At 44.3% G+C, this 20,020-nt stretch overlaps 1 protein-coding gene across 3 annotated transcripts in view; it reads left to right on the top strand.

Moving 5' to 3' along the window:
- Positions 1 to 20,020, top strand: part of HIVEP3 (HIVEP zinc finger 3) — a 315,453-nt gene that overhangs the window by 17,301 nt on the left and 278,132 nt on the right. The window contains exons 1-2 of one of the 3 annotated variants that reach the window (XM_087760921.1): positions 17,728 to 17,816; positions 18,985 to 19,093. The gene's annotated coding sequence lies outside the window, so the exon portion shown is untranslated. Of the gene's footprint in view, positions 1 to 17,727; positions 17,817 to 18,619; positions 19,094 to 20,020 lie in introns of those variants that run through there. The other 2 variants (XM_087760919.1, XM_087760920.1) reach the window with 2 other exon arrangements.

Below are 20,020 nucleotides of genomic sequence, written 5' to 3'. Positions count from 1 at the left end.
TGTAAGTTCACACTTTTCCTTGCGTCAGACAAATGCAACCATTGCTTTTTTGCGAATGTTTCACACCCCTGGGCCAGGACTAGAAAGAAAGAGGGGAGGGCATGTTTCTGAAGTTTGAATGCATCTAAAATGTCACCTTTCATGATGTTTTGGTCATTTCCACTCGAGCTCCATTTGGGGCTGGTGGCATTGCCCAGGAGGCAATGCTGGCAGTCTCCAAAATCAGGCAGGTCTCAGACAAAGAACCGTCCTCAGCTGCCTCCCGAGAGCAGTGGTGGATTTTGGCTTTGTATGTGGACGCTTGTGCAGCAGGTGCTGGAATGAGGCTATGAACTTCTTGGGACCTGGATGAGGTTGTAATGGGCTTTCCTCTGTGATATATGTTGTTCGTGACATAATAGGAAATGTTTATTATATATAATTAATAATATAATATCATTAATAATGCTGTATATATGATATATGAATAGGGAATTATTTGAATATAGCTTAGTCCATGTATACAATGTGCAGAGAGTGCATTGCACATTCAGGCTCCTTTGAGATTCTGGTATCTTCCCTGCAGAGCACAGAAAACCTCTCAAAAGCATTCAAGAACAGTTGAGAAAGGTGGTTTCCAACTTCACTGCTCTAAACTGCCAAAGGATGGCTTGTGAGGTGCTCTGGGAGATTCCCCGGAGGCACAGGAGCGGGAGCTGGGTTCTGGCCTGGGCTGGGGGTGTCCCTGCGGCGCAGCCCATGTCAGCCCTGCAGACGCAGCGCCGGTGGGCTGGGCTGTGAGTTGGTCTGTGCTTCCAGCTGCAGTCTCAAAAAAGAAGTTTTCTAATCCTTTGGGACCAGCGAGCATTTCACAGGGGAAAGCTTCACCCTCTGGCTCCGGTGGGCACAGGTTTTTCCCTCTTGTCTGCAAAATAAGGTGTAAACCAGGCTTTTGTATGTGAAATGAAAGGTGAACTTTTTCCTGTAGTTGGTTGTGTCTCATAGTTGTGGATTTTAATAAAACACCAAATTTTGCAACATTCTGGGTAAAATTTGAAGTTGTGAATCTGTTGGTATATTCAGCTGACTTCCAACTCTTTGCCGCTCTGCTACCAGTTGGCTGAAGCTGATTTAGTCTGCAGAATGCATGAAAGCCTATGGCATCGTGAATTTTTTTTGCATTTATTTTGAAAAATAAATTCCACTGATCTTTGAGTCCTTTCTGCTCCATAATTTAAAAAAAACTAAGTGTGTGTGTAGGTATCTGATGTTGATAGCAATGGATTTCTGCTTTTGGAGATGTGGTTGTATTCACCTGCTCAAGCAAAAAATGGGGTGCAGATGAAGATATTAATCTTTTTTTGTCAGGGTGATCTGGTTTTATTGCCCCAAGCCAAACTTCATGTTTTAACATACTACTTACAGTAATGGTATTTTGAGGGTCTTCCCATCTGCTGCCTCCAGCAGGGATGACAGAAGCGAAGTTGGCTTCTGATTTCTTTATCATTTCATATGACAAACTTATTCAGAGGAGATGCTTTAAAAAAATACTTTCCCAACTGGGGCATTTGCCTCCTTTTTTTTTGCTGTAACTGCTCAAAGGATTTGCTGTGAGGCAGGTGGGACAGAGGGAGCTGACACCCCCTTAGCATGCTCAGAGTAAAGCAGATTTTAGCTGGAGGGAGAATTGTGAAACCTTTCATCTTGTAATGAAATTTTTTCTCATCCCACCCTGCCACCCACCAACAGAAAGTTTTGGGTCTTGCCACTGGTACAAAATGATTGGGGGGCTTTCCAGTGCTCATTTTTAAAAGATTTTCTTGTTTTTTAACTTTGAATACTGTACTTGCTTCCACATATGAAGAAGAGAGATGAGTAGTCCTTGCCCCAAGGAGATCACAAAGTTTCCCATCCTGAAGGAGTTTCCTCCAGTCTCTGTGAGATCAAAGATTAGAGGATGGGGTTGTGGGCTCTGCTCCCAAGACCTTCGCAGCCTCCCTGGCTGACCACAGCTGGGATTTTCTGCACCTTTTTCACTCGTTTTCCCCATCATCAGCCGGACCTGCTGGTGCTCTTGTACCTCCTGCTGGAAGGAGACATGGGCATTTGTTGGTCCTTGGAGACCCCTGGGCAGATGACACAGATCAGCTGCTGGGCTCCAGTTATTAATAGTTTCAGGAGTTGCTATTAATACACTTGGGGTGGTGGAAAGCTGTACTCCAGCAACATGTGACAACATGCTGAGTTTAAACAGGTTAAATTAATTTCAGCATTAGAAGTAATTTAAATTCAATTATTCATTTAAAAAATGTGGCACCTGTTAAGCAGCTGCCCATCAGGCAGAGCTGTCAGGTCTCTGGTTCCTCCTCTTTCCCACAGTGCTGCTGCCTTTCCACGGAGGCACGAGTGCCTCGCTCCCCAAAGCCAAAGCGCGGCAGCTTTGGGTGCTCAGAGACCAGAGCTTCTGCCTAATTAAAAGAGTTTCCGATATGCGTATTTGGTGTTTGGAGAGTAGCAAACCACTGGCGTAGCCGTGCCAGTGCTGGAGAAGATGAAACTCAAAGGAACAGTAGGGGAAAAATTAATATTTCAGTGTGTGTGTGCAGGAGGACCTTCAGCGCCGGCGTATAGGGAGTGAAGCTTTGAAGTGCCTTGCTGATGGATCTTTGCTTGTCACTGAGCTCTTGTAACCTTACTGGTTTTAAAACTTTATTATATTTTCAGTTTCCCAGTGGAGGAACCACAGTGAAGTGGCTTGAGCTGGGAAGGGGAGGGTGGCATCTGAACAGAGACTATGAGCAGCTGGTGCAGGGCCCTGGAAGAGATTTGCCGACATGATGGTGGCGTAATGAGAAGTCTGAACAGCAGGCCATCGGGCTGTCCTGCGAGGTCATCTTTTGCCCAGCCGCAGCTGTCTTGCCCTATAGAAACAAGCATTTAATTCCCTGAAGCCAGTGTGTATTGCAAAACCTATCTTTCATATTTCTGGATCCAATTTACTTTGATAAAATGCATGAGATACCTGTCAAACCATTGCCTTCATTTTTCACGCTTACTTGTCACTTGCTAGCAGTCACTAGTGTAAGTTTATTGATGAGACAAATGGCTGGTGTGGCAGCACCCAACCCCTTCCCTTGTTTTATTTATCGAACAGTTAAAAGTTTTTCTTTAAAAAAAAAAAAAAAAACAACCACACCACAAACCCCCTGCCCTGAGGCATTTTTCCCTTTTTTGCAGAAGGTCACTAAATACAGTTTGGTTTTCCTCTTGTATAGCTAATACTCTAGGGAAGTTTATGCAATTAAAAAGAAAAACTGAACATTATTGTTACCAGTGTTGAGAAATGAAAGGTGTGATGGTAACCTGCAGGGAATGGCATTTGAAGCTGGGAAAAGTCTTGTTGTTTTATCCTTATTACTTTTACTCGGGGAGATTAATTGCATTACGAGGCATTATTTTACTGTGAGACTGTTCCTGCCAAGCCCATCTGTGGCTGCGTCTAGGCTGCTGTCTTGAAAACTTCTCATTCTCAGGATTCGATATTGCAAATCGTTAAGCGTGTGTTAATCACTTTGGAAATCCTGTTGAAATGATTTGTCCGGCAGGTGTGAGGCCTGCTTGGGTGTTCGCACACTGAACCTGCAGTTTCAGTGTAAAACTGCCTGAGTTCCTCCTCTGCCTCCAGCCTTTTGGGGTATTTTGGTGTTATTTGTAACTTGGATCAGGTCAGTGATCGGTTTACAGTGGGGTAGTGACCAGTGGCACAAGAAACCTCAGCAGCAAGGGTGCTGACACAAGACTCTGCTTAGTTACCATAGGCAATTATCTATTGCTTCTTGTTACTCTTAATTCTTTATTCAGTGTTAAGTGGTAAAGAACTGTCAGTTTTCACTGATTTCCAGATTAATAGTTGTGTTGTGATTTTTCTTTTTCTTTTTTTTAATTAATCCAAGCTGGGAAAGATGACAGAGAAAGTACGTGCAGAGATTGTATGTGAGAATTTAAAATGTCTTCTTGGAGAGAGCCCCTGCTTTCAAGAGAGCTTATTCCTAACCTAAACCAGCTGCTACTGTACTTTCAGAAGGGAGCAAAATGAATGAAAACCTCCTGCCTTGGAAGATCAGAAGGTTAGGGTAGATGGTGTCAGTCCACTTTTATTAACTCAAACCCAAAGTTTCTTTGGCTGCTGATCTCTTTGGATTTTAGACACAGGGTTGGGTCAATATTTGGATGGGAAACCACTAAGGGAATCTCCAATACCGCATTAAACACCTGGCTTCCTATAACATTAAATGCAAAGGAGTGGATAGGATGGATCATTAAACTTACACTGTCATATTGCAAAGAAATAATTTTAAAAATATGAAATCTTTGGGTTACTAAATCATTAGAGTGCAGGAAATACTGCATACAGGCAGAGTGTTTGTAGGTTCCATAGAGCAGCTTTCCTACTGAACGTGGCTGGCTGGACATCTGATTCCAGCTCAGTAGTAGCTGTAGTTGAAATGACCCAACAGTCTTCCAGTCTTCAGTGACCAGATTTCTTTCAGACTGCTTAGACCTTCTTCACTGGTACGTGTACTGTTAGATAAAACGTTTAACTGTGTTGTAAATAAATTAGATTTGGCCTGCCTTTAAAAGTGGATTTGGCAAAGAGCAGTGGCGATGTAAGAAGGTGTCTTTGCAGGGTGCATTTTACTGCCCTGCTGCCATGCCTCAGTTTTGGGGATGGCTGCTTTTATCTGCCATCACCAGCACTGGTGATAGTTGATTTATTGCATGTTGGCTGCTTTTGTCTGGAGCCTGAGGAGCCTTTGGTTCAGCCAGATGTTGGAGTGGGAACAGCGGCGAGTGGTGGGGCACACCAACCTGTGAGGCTCTGCCTGGAGCTGGAATGGGACATCGGTCCTCAGTCCTGGATCCAGAGCACCTTTGTACAGCTTATACCCCCTCAGAAAAGAAACATCGGTTTCTTCATGCTTTCCTGCTAGATTTCCTTTCTTTTGGTTTGTGGTTTTCCTTCTGTTTTTGAGGTGGAGGGAGCTGAAGTGCCAATTTGAATGTCTCTTGTTAACTGTGATTTGACCTCTTCTGATGAACAGCGCTGTATAAATATTATTACTTGGCAAATGAACTGAAAAAATGGCTATGTTTTGAAAGTAATTTACAGAAAGTACTCTTACAAAGTCCGCAGACTGCCTATTTCAAAACGACACATGATTTCTGCAGGTGAGTGTGTTTCCATGGGATGCGCACAGGGAGGATGCAAAACGCCGTAGCCCGCTGCATCTCTGCCAAGGGAGGCAGCCCCTGGATGGACAGCAGGGCTGAAAACTCTTCACATGAGGATGGCACCCCAGGCTTGTTAGACTGTGGCTGTGGCCTCTGTGCTTCTCAGTCTCATTTTCCCCTCCTGTAGATGATACTGACCTGTGCAATCTTCTCTTCAGGTGTACAAACACCATAGAAGAAACCATAGGAACATTTTGTATCTTAGTTGCAGTTGTAGTAGTCCTAACCTGATTTTTCTTTGAAAAGTGAGTCCTCAACTTCCTCAGGACTGTTAAAGGAATCTAAGAAAGCTCTGATTTTGGAGCAAATTTTGGCTTTCTCATCTTCTCAGATCTCAGAAGAGTCCATTATTTTGACAGTAATTTAGTCAGCAGAGAGGAACCAAGCCATGACCCTGAACGTTTTCTTACTAAAAGATGCCTAAGTAGTCTTTGTAGACGCTTTTGAATTATATCCATGAATTATGTCAGTGGAACTAACTATTATTCTCAGTAAATCTCACTTCTGTCAGAGGTACTTGAGTAAATTTTATAGCTGGGTACATTTAAAAATACTTAGTAACACTTATAGCAGTGTTAGAAATAAAAATATGGATAATAGATTATAATTTCCTCTTATTTCAAACACGTATCATTTGTAAATATCCCATACAAGAGACTGGAATGAATATGGCATTTGCAAAGGAAACATTTGTGCCAGAACTCAGGGTACGGTGCAATCTGTAAATTCATTTTCATGTGCAAGTTGCTTTAGGACTCTTGCTGTAGAAATTATGTAGGATGGTTGGGGGGCTAGTTTCTATATTTTATCTTTGTCCCCCTTGTCGCCACCCATCATTTGTTGCTTATTGTTCAAACCCTGTTTTGATGGCAAGATTATTAATTTATCCATGAGCTTCTCTGGGGTAGAGGATCAGCAAGGGGTTAATCTTCAGCACAGTCCAGCGATCCAACAAGACATTGCTGCTGCTGTTACTCTGCTTTGAAAGAACCGATGAGCAAAGAGCAATGTCAAAAATAAATATCCATTTTCTGGGGATTTTTAATGACCTGTTGCTTTAGAGAAGGAAGCAGAGCACGGCTGCCGTGCACTTGAGCCAGAGCCTGCAGTCAGGCAAAGGTGTTTTAGTCTGGGACCTCAGAAATTAAAAGAAGGCACCCTTGGAGGGGTGGAAGTGAAAAGTTTGGCTTCAGCAACTTCTAATTCCAAACTCAGGCCTTCAGGGTGAAATCTAACTCCCAAGCCCATAAACTAGCTTGGTTTTTTTCTTCCTTTTTTCTCCTAAATGATACCGCTAGCTTCACCTCTAATAGGACTAATGCAACACTTGCAAGCTAATATTTTATTTAATTTTCCTTCAGCCACAGCTGGGCTCACCTGGATTAGGGTCAGACAGGAGGAAGCATAGATTTTCCATGCTGTAATGTTATTTTTGAGTCACAGATGTGCTTCACTGGAAGCGCAGTGGGAAGCACGTCATCCTCTGACAAACCACTTGCTCACAGCCAGTGCTGGGGTAGGTTCCTGTTTGAATGAGCTGTGCTGGTTTGCAAGGCTATGGGGTGGGGGCTGTTGGCCATCAGATTAGTTGAACGTGACTTTCATAGTGAACACAGAGCTTGACTAGACTGAGAACCTGCAAAATGTTATCAGAAATTGAGATAAGGAAAAAAAAAAGCAAACTGGATTGCTGTTTTCAGTGGTCAAACTCCAATGAATGTCAAGCTCAATATTGTGCAAATATTCATCTTGATGAATAGTGGGGTGCTTGATACAGTTTTGAATTTAATTGGAATATTTTCTTGATCCAAGCAGGATGTTATCTGGAATAACAAGTGTTGGACACAAAGGAAACTGTGTGAAATCTCACCTAAAATATTTAACAGTAGTGTTATTTTGTTCTTCCTAAATCAAACAAACCAGTTGGATTGTTTATCTTTGAGCCATGCAGAAGAAAAGTGGATGTCAAATATGGTTTAAATCTTTTGCTTACACCAAGAATCTGTCCTCTGAAACATTTGCTGAAGAAAAAGTCTTTTTACTGGGCTCTAGATCAGCGTAGTGCAACTGGTTTGTCCTAGCTTCAGGTTTGGATTTGGTTTTGGCTTTCACAGCAGGCCAGTTGCTTCCCCCGTCACTGTTGATGTTTATTCCTGATGATCTTGTTGAAATTTTCTTGTTTCCTCCTTGTTCCATTGTGGGTTTTTAACATATTATTCACCTGGGTATGGTTACACAGGGCTAACTTAAGGCCCTTCTACAAATGTTGTTTATAAAGCCATGGAGGAACCACGCTCATGTTCCTGGTTTGCTGAAGATGATGGGGACGGCACGTCTTGCTGCCTGCAGATGACCATAGCTCATGATGGGACTTTGTGAGCCCAAACCCTGGTGCGTGCAGGTGGGCGACCGAGGCTCAGCTGGTCAAAGCCCTCTCTGACCCAGTGCCAAGATCTTCCTGCGGACTTCTTGCAAAGGGACCAGGTTTTGTCTTGTAACTTCTTGCCTTTACTCTTGTAGGAGAGAAACATTGAAGATGATGCCAGACTTACAGACTAAATTCAATCCTTGGCTGTGTTATCCCCATTTGGTCTCGTGCCAATATTGTCCTTGAAATAGCTCTTCTCCTCTCAGCTTGCATTTTGCTAGGTCAAACAAACTGTCCTCTTTTAGTCTTCCCTTGTAATATATGTTCTCCGTTGCTTCTGTGATTGTTACAGTTCTCTGTATCTTTGCTGAAAATAATTTCTCTGAGATGTGATTAAAAGGATTTCAGGTGAGGTCACATCAGGGACTTGTGCAACAGCACGGATGTCTCCTTCTGTTGAGTGTATCTTGCCTGATATGTTTTAACATTGAATTTTCTTTTTCTGCTTCCTGTGGGTTACCTTCACCCTTTGGTGCACTTGAGTCTCTCTTTCCAAAGCCTCTGTTTTTCTGACCAGAGAGCTTCCAGCTAACTGCAGAATTATTTTTTTCTCCCTTCCTTTTCTTATGAACTTGCTCATTTTCTGCACCATGAACCTCCATCCTGGCCCTAGGGCTCTGGTTTTCAGAGTTGTTCCACTTTCCCTGTGTGATATTTCATTTTCCTTCATTGATGACACTTCCTTGCTTCATATCATCAGTGATTTTACTCAGAGTTGTTCTGCTTTGCATAATGAAAATATTACATGAAATTGGTCTGGAGACCAATTATGGAGCAGTTCTAATGGTGATCCTCATTTAAGAGTCCTATTATTGGTGAAAACTGTGGGAGACTTCCTGATGGCCAATTTCTTATATCCTTTACAATTCTTCTGATTGCCATCTTTCCAGCTGGATGCATGATTATGTGGCATCATAGCAAATACTCTAGTCCAGTTTCAAAAGACCCTGATGTGTGCCACAAAGCAAGATGAGACTCATCAGCAGCCTGTGCTCAGCTTACCTTGATGCTTTCTGCAAGGAAAATATAATATGAAGTCTTAGATGTTGCAGTTGTTTGGGTTCAGGACACTTCTTGGTCCTATGTCCAGCCATTGATCTCTGAGTTTTATTTCAGCCCGTGATGTGATCAGCTCCAGTTTAATATATGTGTTGCCATTGGTCATCCTGCCTTTGCCCCCTTTCCTCTTGAAATCTGAAGCAAAGTATTGTTCAGCTTGGAGCATACTTGGATTATCTTTAATCCTGGTGCCACCCATAGTGACCTTTTTTCTTTTCTTGTTTTTGTGTTATTTATATAGAGAAAACATTTTGTCATTTTAACTAGTTGCTTTAATTTCCTTTGCAGACTCTAATTCAGTTTGACTTGTGCTATTTTTCACTTATATAATTGTTTCTTAACTTTTAAGACACAGCTTTCTTTGGGATCGTTTCTTTTCCTCTTTCTTTGCGTTCTCTCTGCTTACTCCTAGTATCTTTTGAGAGAGATTTAATTATCCAGTTAGTCTGGAGCTTTTCTTCATTTTATTTGCCACCCCCTCTTTGTCCAGGATGCAAATTCCTACTAATTTTGCACCCAATAGCTAAAGAAATTTCAGTCTTCCTCTCTGTTCCCATCCTTAAGCTTATCTAAATTAATTTTGCAAAGTTCCCTTTAATTTATAAGAGTTTTTCCTCTCGAATCAAAGGTGTAATTTACAGTTTTGATAGTTATATCCTTGCAATTAACTTGCTAAATTTAGCCAAGTTTCACCATTCACATTCTTCCATTAGGCATCTGGGACTGAAAATGCCTGTGGCAACTGGTCACTGCTTCCTTGGGGGGATCTTCAGGCAGAGAGGACTGATGCAGCTAACACTGCACCACTGCTCTTACTACTCATTCAAAAGGTGCTTGAGTTGTTTGTGAGGGCTTTCGTATGTAAGATGCTTTCCTGCTTGGAGTAGCTCTGCTTGCTCCCTACCCTGTAGCTAATGCAAGCGAAACTCATGTTGAGACCATCAAGAGTGATTCACAGGAGTATGAGGAGCCATTAGGTTCAATATATTACTGAATATATTTATGTAGTGAAACACGTATGTGCATCAGAGTGCATGTAGCTAATGCTGTAAATCATGCTTCAGTTCCTATGCAGAACTAAAGCTTAATTAGCAGCTGCTAAGGGTCACCAGAATGGCCCTGTTTCATAGGTGCATCGCACTCCTTAGCTGTCAGCTAAACAAGCCAGGTTCATTTCTGCGTATGTGTTGGCCCTAATTCCTAATTTCCTGCTCTCGCTGTTGTGCACACCAGGCCCCTCGTGGGTGCTGAGCCTCTCGCCATCATGTCGTTCAGGACTTGGTAGTTTTGCAGCCTGGAAACGAGGGCTATCGGCATGACTGGGCTTTCTGTAAGGTGATAGTAAGGATGACCCACTTGATAAAGAAAAGGAAAAAAAAAAACAGGAGGGGGGGATGACAAAAAAGAAGCAGACTATTCTGTATTAAAACAGTAAATAGTTTGGACACAGGTTTTGGCTGGCAGATGGTGCAGCAGAGCAAAATCTGCCAGAAAACCTGATGGAGCGGGTGCCCTGGGTCATTGTTTGGGAGCAGGACGAGGAGCAGACGACCTCTCCAGGACAGGGCAGACAATTTATCCTATGCCAGCCCTCTGGGACCGAGTCAGGCTGGCATATGCCATTTCCCCTGAGTGTGATGGTCTTGTTATTTAACTTTAACTTAATTGTTTCTGCAATGGATGTTTTCATTAATTTCTTCCCAGTGACTGCTTCTACAGGCAGCCTGGCTGTTTAGCAGGAAATAAAACAGTTATCCTCCTGATAAAGTCAGTAATAACAGGCTTTCCAAAAGCCTAAGTGTGGATTCCTTGTATACGTTAATGATGTGGTATTTTGTTATTACTATGCTAGTCTAAAGGTATTAAAGGAGTTCATAAGGACTGGACATATCTTTCAGCGGACCAGCTGGTAAGACTGATAAAAATGGACAAGGTTTTAGGCATGCTGGTCCATTTATTTCAGTTCCAGTCAGTTTAGTTGGTCTAATAAAAGATACAAATTCTTACATGATTGAATTCTCTTGTATGCCGCTCACTTCTTGGTAGTAATGCAAAATGTGTATTTTTTTACATGAATGATCAACATTACCTGCCTATCTCTGGTAAAATCTACCAACCCAGTGTTTATTCAAACTTCTAAAATACAGTTTTTGAGCTACTACCTGCTACTACCATTCAGCTCATTGCTGAACTCATTTTCTCTAGGGTTAATGAGAACAAATCCTTTGAACTCGTTAGTTATTTCTGTCTGATTTTGTGCAGGGCTCACTCTAACTGCCTTTTCAGTGAAATTGGTTATATAAATTATCAAAGGTTAGACTATGAAAAAGTTTGATTAAGTTAATTAGAAATTCAGAACTTGGCCTTTGGCCAAAATGTAATTTACTTTCCTTAAGCCCAATTTGAAATGAAATCTTACTGCAGGTTTTAATCTAAAAATTCACAAGTTTCCTTAGCTCTTATTTTCTACTGTTTATAAAACAACCCAAGGAATTAAATGTGTAAAAGTATTTAAATAAGAAAATTAAACATGGACAAATTCTAAATTCAGGGTGGGGACTGTTGCCCCTGGTTGTACAGAGGAGGGTGTTTATCACGCGAATATAACTCGAAATACAACTCTTCACACCGCTTGCCCTCTCCATCCCTCTACTTGTATGTTTTTGAACAGACAACTGTGATAACGGAACGAGGTATCATTAACGTCTGCAGTGTGTTTCGGTGTTCATAGGGGAAAGTGCTACCAAAGTGAATGATTTTGTTGGTACTTCTTTTTAATCATCACTGTGTTGAATCCAAGACGAGGGACCAGTGTTCCTGATGATACAGGACGATAAGGGGGAGAGGGATGTAGAGCCCCAGGTACGTACTGCAAGGCTGGCTGCCTTCTGTCATGCTTAAACCCCCTTTGGGACAGGAAAGCAATACACTCGCTATTCCACCTAAATGATTTTATAATCACCCCCGGCCTTCGTTTTATTCTTCTGCCCATTTGCTATTTTAATTATGATTTTTTTTTTTTCTCCCTGGGCAGTAAAACCTCTCGGATTTTGCCTTTTGGTTCAGTTATTTCGGGAACTCATTAAATGCCTAAGTCACGTGTTCATTATTAGAAAGTGAAAACAACTCTCTAGCTGTGCCATGGGAGAGACTTCATGGTGAATTACCGTAGTTAAGTAGTAGCTTAACAGCTTGAGACTCTTCTAACATTAGGCAGGGTTTTTTTAGACCTTTAATGCATGGCAGATTATGATGCTTCCTGTACTGAATGGTATGAGGTTATTGTCTGTGGTTGGTTTAATATGGATCTTTGTAGAGGGATAACACACAATCCTGTACATGCTGTAGAGGAATTAGATAATATTCTCTGTTTGATGAGGACAAGGAATGATTTAAAGGGAGGGGAAAAAAAAAAAAACCAAAACCCAATAAGCAAAGCTCATCCTACTGCTTAGCTACTCTTATAGTTCTTGCCTAATAGGATTCAGGCTAGAACCAAAGTTGAATCATAATGTGATTCATCAAACTTCAAATTTCACTGTAGTGTCATACCTAGAAAAATCATTTCTTTTGAAGAAGCAGGTTCCTCTCATCCCTCTGCTCCCGACAGTTGAGATCATCGAAACCTTTAGTGCAACTGGGAGTGCTAAAGAGCCCCATAACTTGCCCTGAGAATCATCGCAGTCAGTGGTGAGACAGCGGAGACGAGGAATCAATACTGCGGGGCTCTGCCGGCAACCTCACGGAGGCCGATGAGGAGTTAATGCCTGTGTCCCTGAATGTCACTTTGGGTGATAGATGCTGAGGTGCAAGATATTGCTGTTTAGTGACTGAAACAAAAACATGAGAACAAGACTACTCACTCATGAGCTTTTATGGCTGTCCTTTCTGTGCTTTGGTATTCTTTATAACACAATGACAGATTGTATTTTTTTTTTATACCAGTTGCTTAGTTAATTGGGCAAAAATGTGTCTGATCTGAAAAGTACTGCGTTGTGAGCTCAGGGAAAAACTCTCCTGAATATCAACTAGTTTTCTAATCTGCAACTTGAATCTTTGGGGATTCACCCATTATTTGGCATCGGATGGTAACTTTGGATCACAGAACTAGCTAGAAGTAATAATCCAAATACTTGCAGATGTTTGTTCTTCTTTAATCAGTCATAGTTAATGGGCTCATTCTGGGTGTACAGACAAGCTTAGAGATATATATCCGAAAATGAGGACAGATGATGTAATGGGAATCCCAGGCAAACGTGTGAATACTCTCTGCAGATGCAGTTTGCTGTAGCAGAGAACTACCATCCTCTTGTAGAAATAGGAGGAAAGAAAAAAAAAAGCCAAACACCTCTACCAAAAATTGAGAGGTTGGTAATGAAATAGGCTCAGCTTTGCTCAGTGATCCTTATTTCCCGCTATTAGACTGTGCCTCCTTAAACCCAAAATGACCCAGACTGGGTACGGTTGCTCTGTGCACCCACAGCTGCTTCATGCAGCCCCTTTCAGATCTCCTGGCAATCCCTGGGGCACCCAGTAGGACTGGCTGTGGGGCAGGGGGTTAGTGATGGGGAAAGGGATGCAGAGGCTCCCACCCCTGTGCAAACTCCATAAACCCCTTGTCCACACGTGCTCGTACTTCTTGTTTCGTTGTTGTTGAATTAGGATTTGGTTTGTTGAATAAGTTTCAAGAGTCAAAAGGCACATGGCACTTCCCATTCTGGCACCAAGCTGCTGGGTTATGCAGGAGGCAGCAGCTCCCTGAGATAAAAACTGTGAACAGCAACCAGGCGGTCCTCAGCATCTTATCCTTTCCATCTTCCTCCCTGCTCTGCTCGCGTGCAAAATCCGTCAGCTGCAGCAAGCAATGCGGGTGCTGAGAGGAGATGGATCAAAATCCAGCCGCTTGGTTAAGGCACAGGCGCTCGGGGCTCTGACAGCCCTCGCAGCCCTGTGGTCTGTTCCCCTGGTTACAACTCGTCCCTTCTCCCTCTGCGTGCTGTTATCTTCTGCATCTTCCTAAACCACAGTGTGTAATCCAAATGCAATGCATTATGTAGTGGCACCAGGAATCCTATTTGTTTTGCTGTATTAGGTCCCGGGAAGGCAGTGGCTGCACAGGACTTGAAACCAAAGCCATGGTTTGCCTTTGTATCTTTGTTACTTATTAAAAAAGTGCAAGAAGAAAAACAGAACAACTACCTCATACCTTATCTTTTTGATCCCAAGAGCAGTAGTGAAGATAGCAATTAAAAGAAAATGCAACTTTCGGCTTCTAGTTGAGCAGACTTAATAGGTAGTTTAAAAAAAAAATGCAAAAAATATGGAGTATCGCATGCCCCTCTGTCATTTTTCACAGGAGAATGCCCGTTAAATGTCAGAACCATTAATTCCCACGTAAGGAGCTCAGACTCATCCTGCTGAGCGACGTGCACTGTGCTGTGCACAGTATGTACATAGCATTATGGGTGCACACTGTACAGTGCCTGGGGGAAAGGGGCAGTTTGCCTTTTCCAAATATTTCCAGAGTTTTGGACAAGCTGGTCCCTGCACCTGTGTCCTTCCCCACCTACTCGCTTAGGGTTAAGCAAGTTAGTTCTGTCAAGAGAAAAGTATCCACAAGGTAGTGTCAAATAGTTTTTGAAGCAAATTTTGAACTGTATTAATTTATTCTGTGATTATTTTCATGGGAGAAAAAGAAGGAGGAATGAACTATAGAGTGAATGTCTCTGACCTCTAAAATACAGCCAGTAGCTGGGTGTGCTAGCAGCAAGTCCCACCTAAAAAAAAAAGTGGAAAAGTAATAGCTTTGACTCTTTTTTTGGCCCATCCCACCACTCCTGCCCCCTCTTTTCACTGATTGCAACCGGCTCCCCTCCCTGGCCACACAGCAGGCTGGTTTTGTAGTCATGTTAGTTCCCAGCAAGACCAGCTCCAGCGTGGAGCCCAACTAATAAGCCCCACAGAACTTATTAGCTCAGGTTTTGTGGAGTGTGTCGCCTCTAATGAGGGTGTGCTTCACTGCGTAGGGAGCAGTGAACTAATGCACCCATTGGGGGTGGGGTCTCCCAGGTTTCAGACCCTGGTCTCCCTGCTCAGCATGTGAAGACGTGGATGATTTGTAATGCAGGTCTTTCCATTGCTATTCAGGGAGTTCTCCCTGCTGTTAATGTTGACTTATAACAATTTTTGAACTGCTGGGAAAGTTTCTGAATACTGGAGGAAAGTTGAATTTGTATCGCCATTAAAAAAAAAAGGGGGGGGGGGAACAAAGTGCTAAGGTAATTGGCACAAAGCACTTGCATGGATGCTGTATGCATGCGGTTTTCTGTAAGAAAGGGTGATGCAACTTCACTGTGGCATATATGAAAAGGATTAAAACCTAGTTAGCTAATTGGTTTCAGGATGATTTTATTGATTTCTGTTCTGGGGGTGAATCAGGTGGTTGTGGTCTTGCCTCAACTTCTGTGCGGCCTTCTAGTATGTGTTTTTTCTGGAAGGATCTCCTAAAAATTGCGTGGGGTCAGAGGGAAGCTTGAACAGCCGTAAGCGAAGAATATGCCTCAAAGCAGAATTGTTCGACACCTCTTATCCCTCCGTTATGTAGATAAAGGTAATGTGGTAATGGTCTAAAAGCGCAAAAATGGAGAGCAAAACAGGTAGCAGGTCATCTCTCCTGCACATTTTGGGCCTTCTCATTGAAGTTTCACAGGGAATAAAAACAACACTCTGGCTTTGCTCAGTGTACTTCAGTTAGGAGTGACTATGTCCCCAGGTCGGGAACTGAAGCCAGGTAAATGCAGGCTGGTGATGAGGCTCACGTTTAGCAGTGGATATATATAACCACCACAGGCAACTTTTAAGCTCATCATACATTTTCCCAAAGGAAGTCTCTTGTTCAAACCGGATTTGATTGTGGGTAGCGTGGTGTTTCCCTCGGGAGGTTGGACTACGTGCTCCTGCATGAGGCTTTCAAGCGCTGGCTGCCCAGCACCATGTTACAAGGTGATGGTTGCTCTGGTTTTGCTACCAGTCGTTTAGGAGTTTAGATGTCAACTTGACAGACTTCAATAAACTCTGCCATGCTTTCTTAGCACAGCTGGTTTTGCATGTGACTTGTGGGTGTGAAAAGCAAGGCCCATGAAGACAAGTCACTTCTCAAGGTCTATGTGGTAAAGCGTAGTGGCATGTGGAGATCTGGGCTCACGTGAGGGTGGTGATGTTGGTAGGTGCACAATGCCAATGTGGTGACACCACTTCTATAGCTCCATTAATTCACCCAGGTGCTCATGCATGGAGCTGCATGGCACCTTGCAGACCTACCATGATGGACTTGGGTCACCTGTTGCATGAAGTCCAGGCCAGCGTAGGCAATGAAATGTCATCTTGTGTGGCTTCCTCTTGAAATCTGGAAGGGGAAGAACAGCATGAAGAACTGTGTCCTGTTGCTCTGGACTGAGACAGTGGTTTTTTTACTTAATAGCCTGATTATCTCACTTTCTTCCCTCTTACTGCACTTGTTTTAATGCCTACAGTGACACACAGTGGTGATGAGTTTCTGCTGTGCCAAAGCACTTGCCTTGACACAGGGAGGCAGGGGACATTGTAGATGGTGGACATGGTGACTGCCAAGCTCCCCTTGCAGGAGCACACTGCCCTGGGCTGGATGCACTTGCTGATGTGACTTGAGCTGCAGGCTGCTCGTCAGATGGCCAGATAAGGAAGCTTTGGAGCTTTTTACTCTTCCATCCAATATATTGCCCATCTACTACTGAGTTTTTTCACAATCAGTAGAGAACTGTGGGTTTCATAAGCTGATTTGTACCATAAATGCTGTGCTCAAATCCTCTTTATTTTTTGTGACAATGCAATTTTTTTTTATCCTTGTGTAAGCAGCCTCGAAATAAAAGTTAGCTTTTGGCTGTTGTATTTCCCCTGTTCCTTATGCTCCCGTTGTGCTAGAGAGCCCAGCAGGGAAAGCATGGCTCAGTTGCTTCTTAGGAGAACGTTTTTCAGTGTTACTGGATGCGTTCACCTTTCATTGCTAGGTGGTGTGTTTGCAGGGGAGGTAGATGACTGTTTTCATCGGACTTATTCCACTCTGCTATTCCGTTGCTCCACTTCCAAGAAGATTTTTTGATTTTTTTTTCCCCCCTACTTTGAGGAGGAAAATGATCAGATGATGAGAAGTCTTGGAGTGTCTTCCTACTTGAGCCATTGCTCCACACTGGGTAGCTTCAGGCATGCTCCTATTTCCAAATCCCAGCTTCTCCAGCGATTAAGATGATAAAGAATCACGGTGATATGTCTTGTTTGAAAGGTCTGGAAGTAGGGGGTAAGCTGTAAACAAATGCACTGACTTTGAAAACGGGTGAAAAAAAAAGAAAGCATCTATTTGTTAGGCATCATCCCTCCGAGCAGTTACGGTGCCTGTCGTGTGACAAGAGCTGCACCCATGGAGCTGGTGCTGGGGTGGGTTGGCATGGCCCCTCGGCGTGGCCCAGCGTGGAGGGAGGCGTCTCTGCGGAGCAGAGCAGATGTGCTGGGTCTCCATCATCTGGAAAACACTTCTTGCTGGCAGTGCAACGCAACTGTGTGGGTCAAGGTCAAGTTGCTGGCAGCCTGCATCCCTCCGGAGCTGAGCCAAAGTGGCATAAAAAAACCAACCAAACAAACACCAAAACCCCTTTTCTCTCTGGTTTTGACGGCCAGCCCTGTGCCCCCTGCCCCAGGCTGTGGTTTGCAAACAGTGGGGACCCGGTGGTCCCGGGGGGAAGGAGCGGCCGCGAGCAGGCACCGATGCTGGGCTGCTCCTGACATTTCCGCCTGCGAGTGCCCAGCCAATTGGCGAGGCTGGAGCAGCGACACATGAAATATGATGATTTTCTGCTGAAGAGGAGGAGGAGGAGGGGGGAGAGGGCGGGAGGACCGCTTGCTCCCGATGGTTTGCATGCAGGGGGCTGCAGAGAGGACTGGCCAGAGAGGAGTGCCGGGTGCGGAGCTGCGGCACCCCGGGGATGGCCCCTTGCTCCCTGACCAGGAGGATGCGATTGCCACCCAGGTGGGCCGGGCGCCGATGGCACCAGGAGAGGCGCGAGGCTGCCGGGGGACGCTGCCGTGGGGCGCCAGGCCTGGGGACCCACAGCTTTGGGGGGACCTGGCATCCCAAGTCCCCGATGGGAGAGCTTGGCTCCCCGTTGTCCCCTGGGGAACTGTGTCACGTACGGGGCCGCCGGCGCTTTGTGGTGCTTGTTAATGGAGGGCTGAGCTTTTTTGGGGGCTTTGGTTCGGTTTGCTAAAAAACCGAAATCCCACTCCTGGAAGAATGCTTTATTGCTGTGCCAGGGCTGCTCCGTTCAAACTTTGCAGCCTGATCCTTAGTTTGATGGGAAGCACTTGACAGAGTTCCTCTCTGCATGTCATTAACCCTCTCACACCACTGGCTGGGACAGAAACTGTTAATACCTAAAATTCAGTTGCAAGAAATTTAACCCTGATAAGGAGCAGCCGTACAACTCCCTGAATCGCATCCAGCAGCTGTTCATTTTTATAATGACTATGCATTTATCCAAGAGCTGAGTGGCAAGTTTTCCATTTATTATTATTCTCCCAAAGTGGGGGGGTGGGGGGGATCCTATTAAAAAAAAAAATATCATATAATAATATTCATGAAGAAAGCCTGCTAGTGCAAACCACACCTCCCCCTGCTCCGACTGTGCCGCCGCCGCTGCTGCTTTATTAATTCATTTGCGCTGTGAGTGACAGTCCTCCAGAAGTGATAATTGGTGCACTGTATCTTTAAAAGGTTAAAACCCTTTTCAAAAAGGCCTAGACTCATAGTGGGAAAAGACAAGAGAGGCTTTGGCTGGCTTTGGATCCAGAAAACAGCTGCTGATTAGAGTCTGCGTCTTCGGGCTGAATTTATTACATATTTTTCAGCAGCAGGGATTCTAGGAGGAAGCTTCCGTTTGGGTTTCTTGATCGTGGTTTATTTTTATTCAGAGGAATAACAGAGGAAGGATTTGTTCCGGCTGGAGCATGCTCACAACCTGCAAGATCTCCCATTATTAAACTGCCTAGTTTGGGCTTTAATATACATGTGGTTTTATTTTTTTTATTAGTGTTATTATTATTTGGCAGCGTGCAGCTCTATTTTTTTTTTTTTTAATAAATTATTTTGAAAGGAAGCTGATCTCATAATGAGCTTTCTCCTTCCTTACTTGAAACAGGTGCTAATGAAAGAATGCAAATAGCACCGGCTGAGCCGAACATTTCATAAGAAGGGAACAGCCACCGACCCCAAACGGTCCGGGATCTGCCTGCCGGCACCCAGCAAAGGTAGGCACCGGGGGTTGTTTTGTTGTTGTTGTTGTTGTTCTCTGCGTACATGTTTGCAAGCGGTATATTTTTCTCCCCCCTCCCTTGCTGCGGGTGCACAACCGGACGGCGAGATTCCATTTTGCCTCCTGAAAGGTGTCAGGTTGCCACCGAGACGCTCGCCCGCTGCACACCGAGTGTGCATATATGTCTGTCTGTACGTGTTTGTGCGTGTATCCCCTGGGTGGCCGGCGCTGGCTGCCGTGCATGGCGCGATGGGCGAGCTCCCCGAGCCCGAGGTAACCTTAGCGGTGTCAATCAGCCCGCAGCCAGCCTGTAACCCTGTCCCCGCCACGCTCGCAGCTACTTTGCTGCTCGCTCCTGCTTAATTAGCTCTGGCTGTCGCATGAATTTATCGTTGCTTGACAGCAACTTCATTTTCTCCCAATGTGCATAGATTATTATTGTTTGTTTGTTTTTTCTTGCTGGTGGGAGGTAGGGCTGGGGGCGGTGGGAGGCGAACGCCGTGTGTGTTAGCGATGTGCAAGATTGACGCGGGTGTGCAGAGGGGCACGCGCCTCCGCCGGGCACCCCGGCCACTGCGTCAGCGGAAAAATGGACATGTTGCTCCGTGGGGAGCCTTGTCCTCCTGGGGCGATGCTGGGTGCTTGTGCCAAGGCCCTGCTCTGCTTCCCATCCTGCATTTATACTCCCTGCGGAGTAGAAGCAGCTGTTACCTGATGCTACAGCGTGTATAAACATATTTAAAAAAAAAACAAACCCAAATATTCCAGCCCTCATTTTAACAGCTAGATCCCTGCCTATGGCTGAATCCCCTTTTGCCTGCACAAAGCCTGGGCACTGGCTTTTTTTTTTTTTTCCACCCTGCCTAATTTTATTTGCACGTGCTTGGGGCTGGCATTCAGGCACCGATGGGATATTATCCTC

The sequence above is a fragment of the Nipponia nippon genome, unplaced genomic scaffold, assembly GCF_047370975.1.
Source record: "Nipponia nippon isolate SJK-2023a ecotype South Korea unplaced genomic scaffold, ASM4737097v1 scaffold_23, whole genome shotgun sequence".
In the NCBI taxonomy this organism is placed as follows: domain Eukaryota; kingdom Metazoa; phylum Chordata; class Aves; order Pelecaniformes; family Threskiornithidae; genus Nipponia; species Nipponia nippon.
The sequence above is the reverse complement of the archived record's forward strand: the minus strand, read 5'-3'. Positions and strand labels throughout refer to the sequence as shown.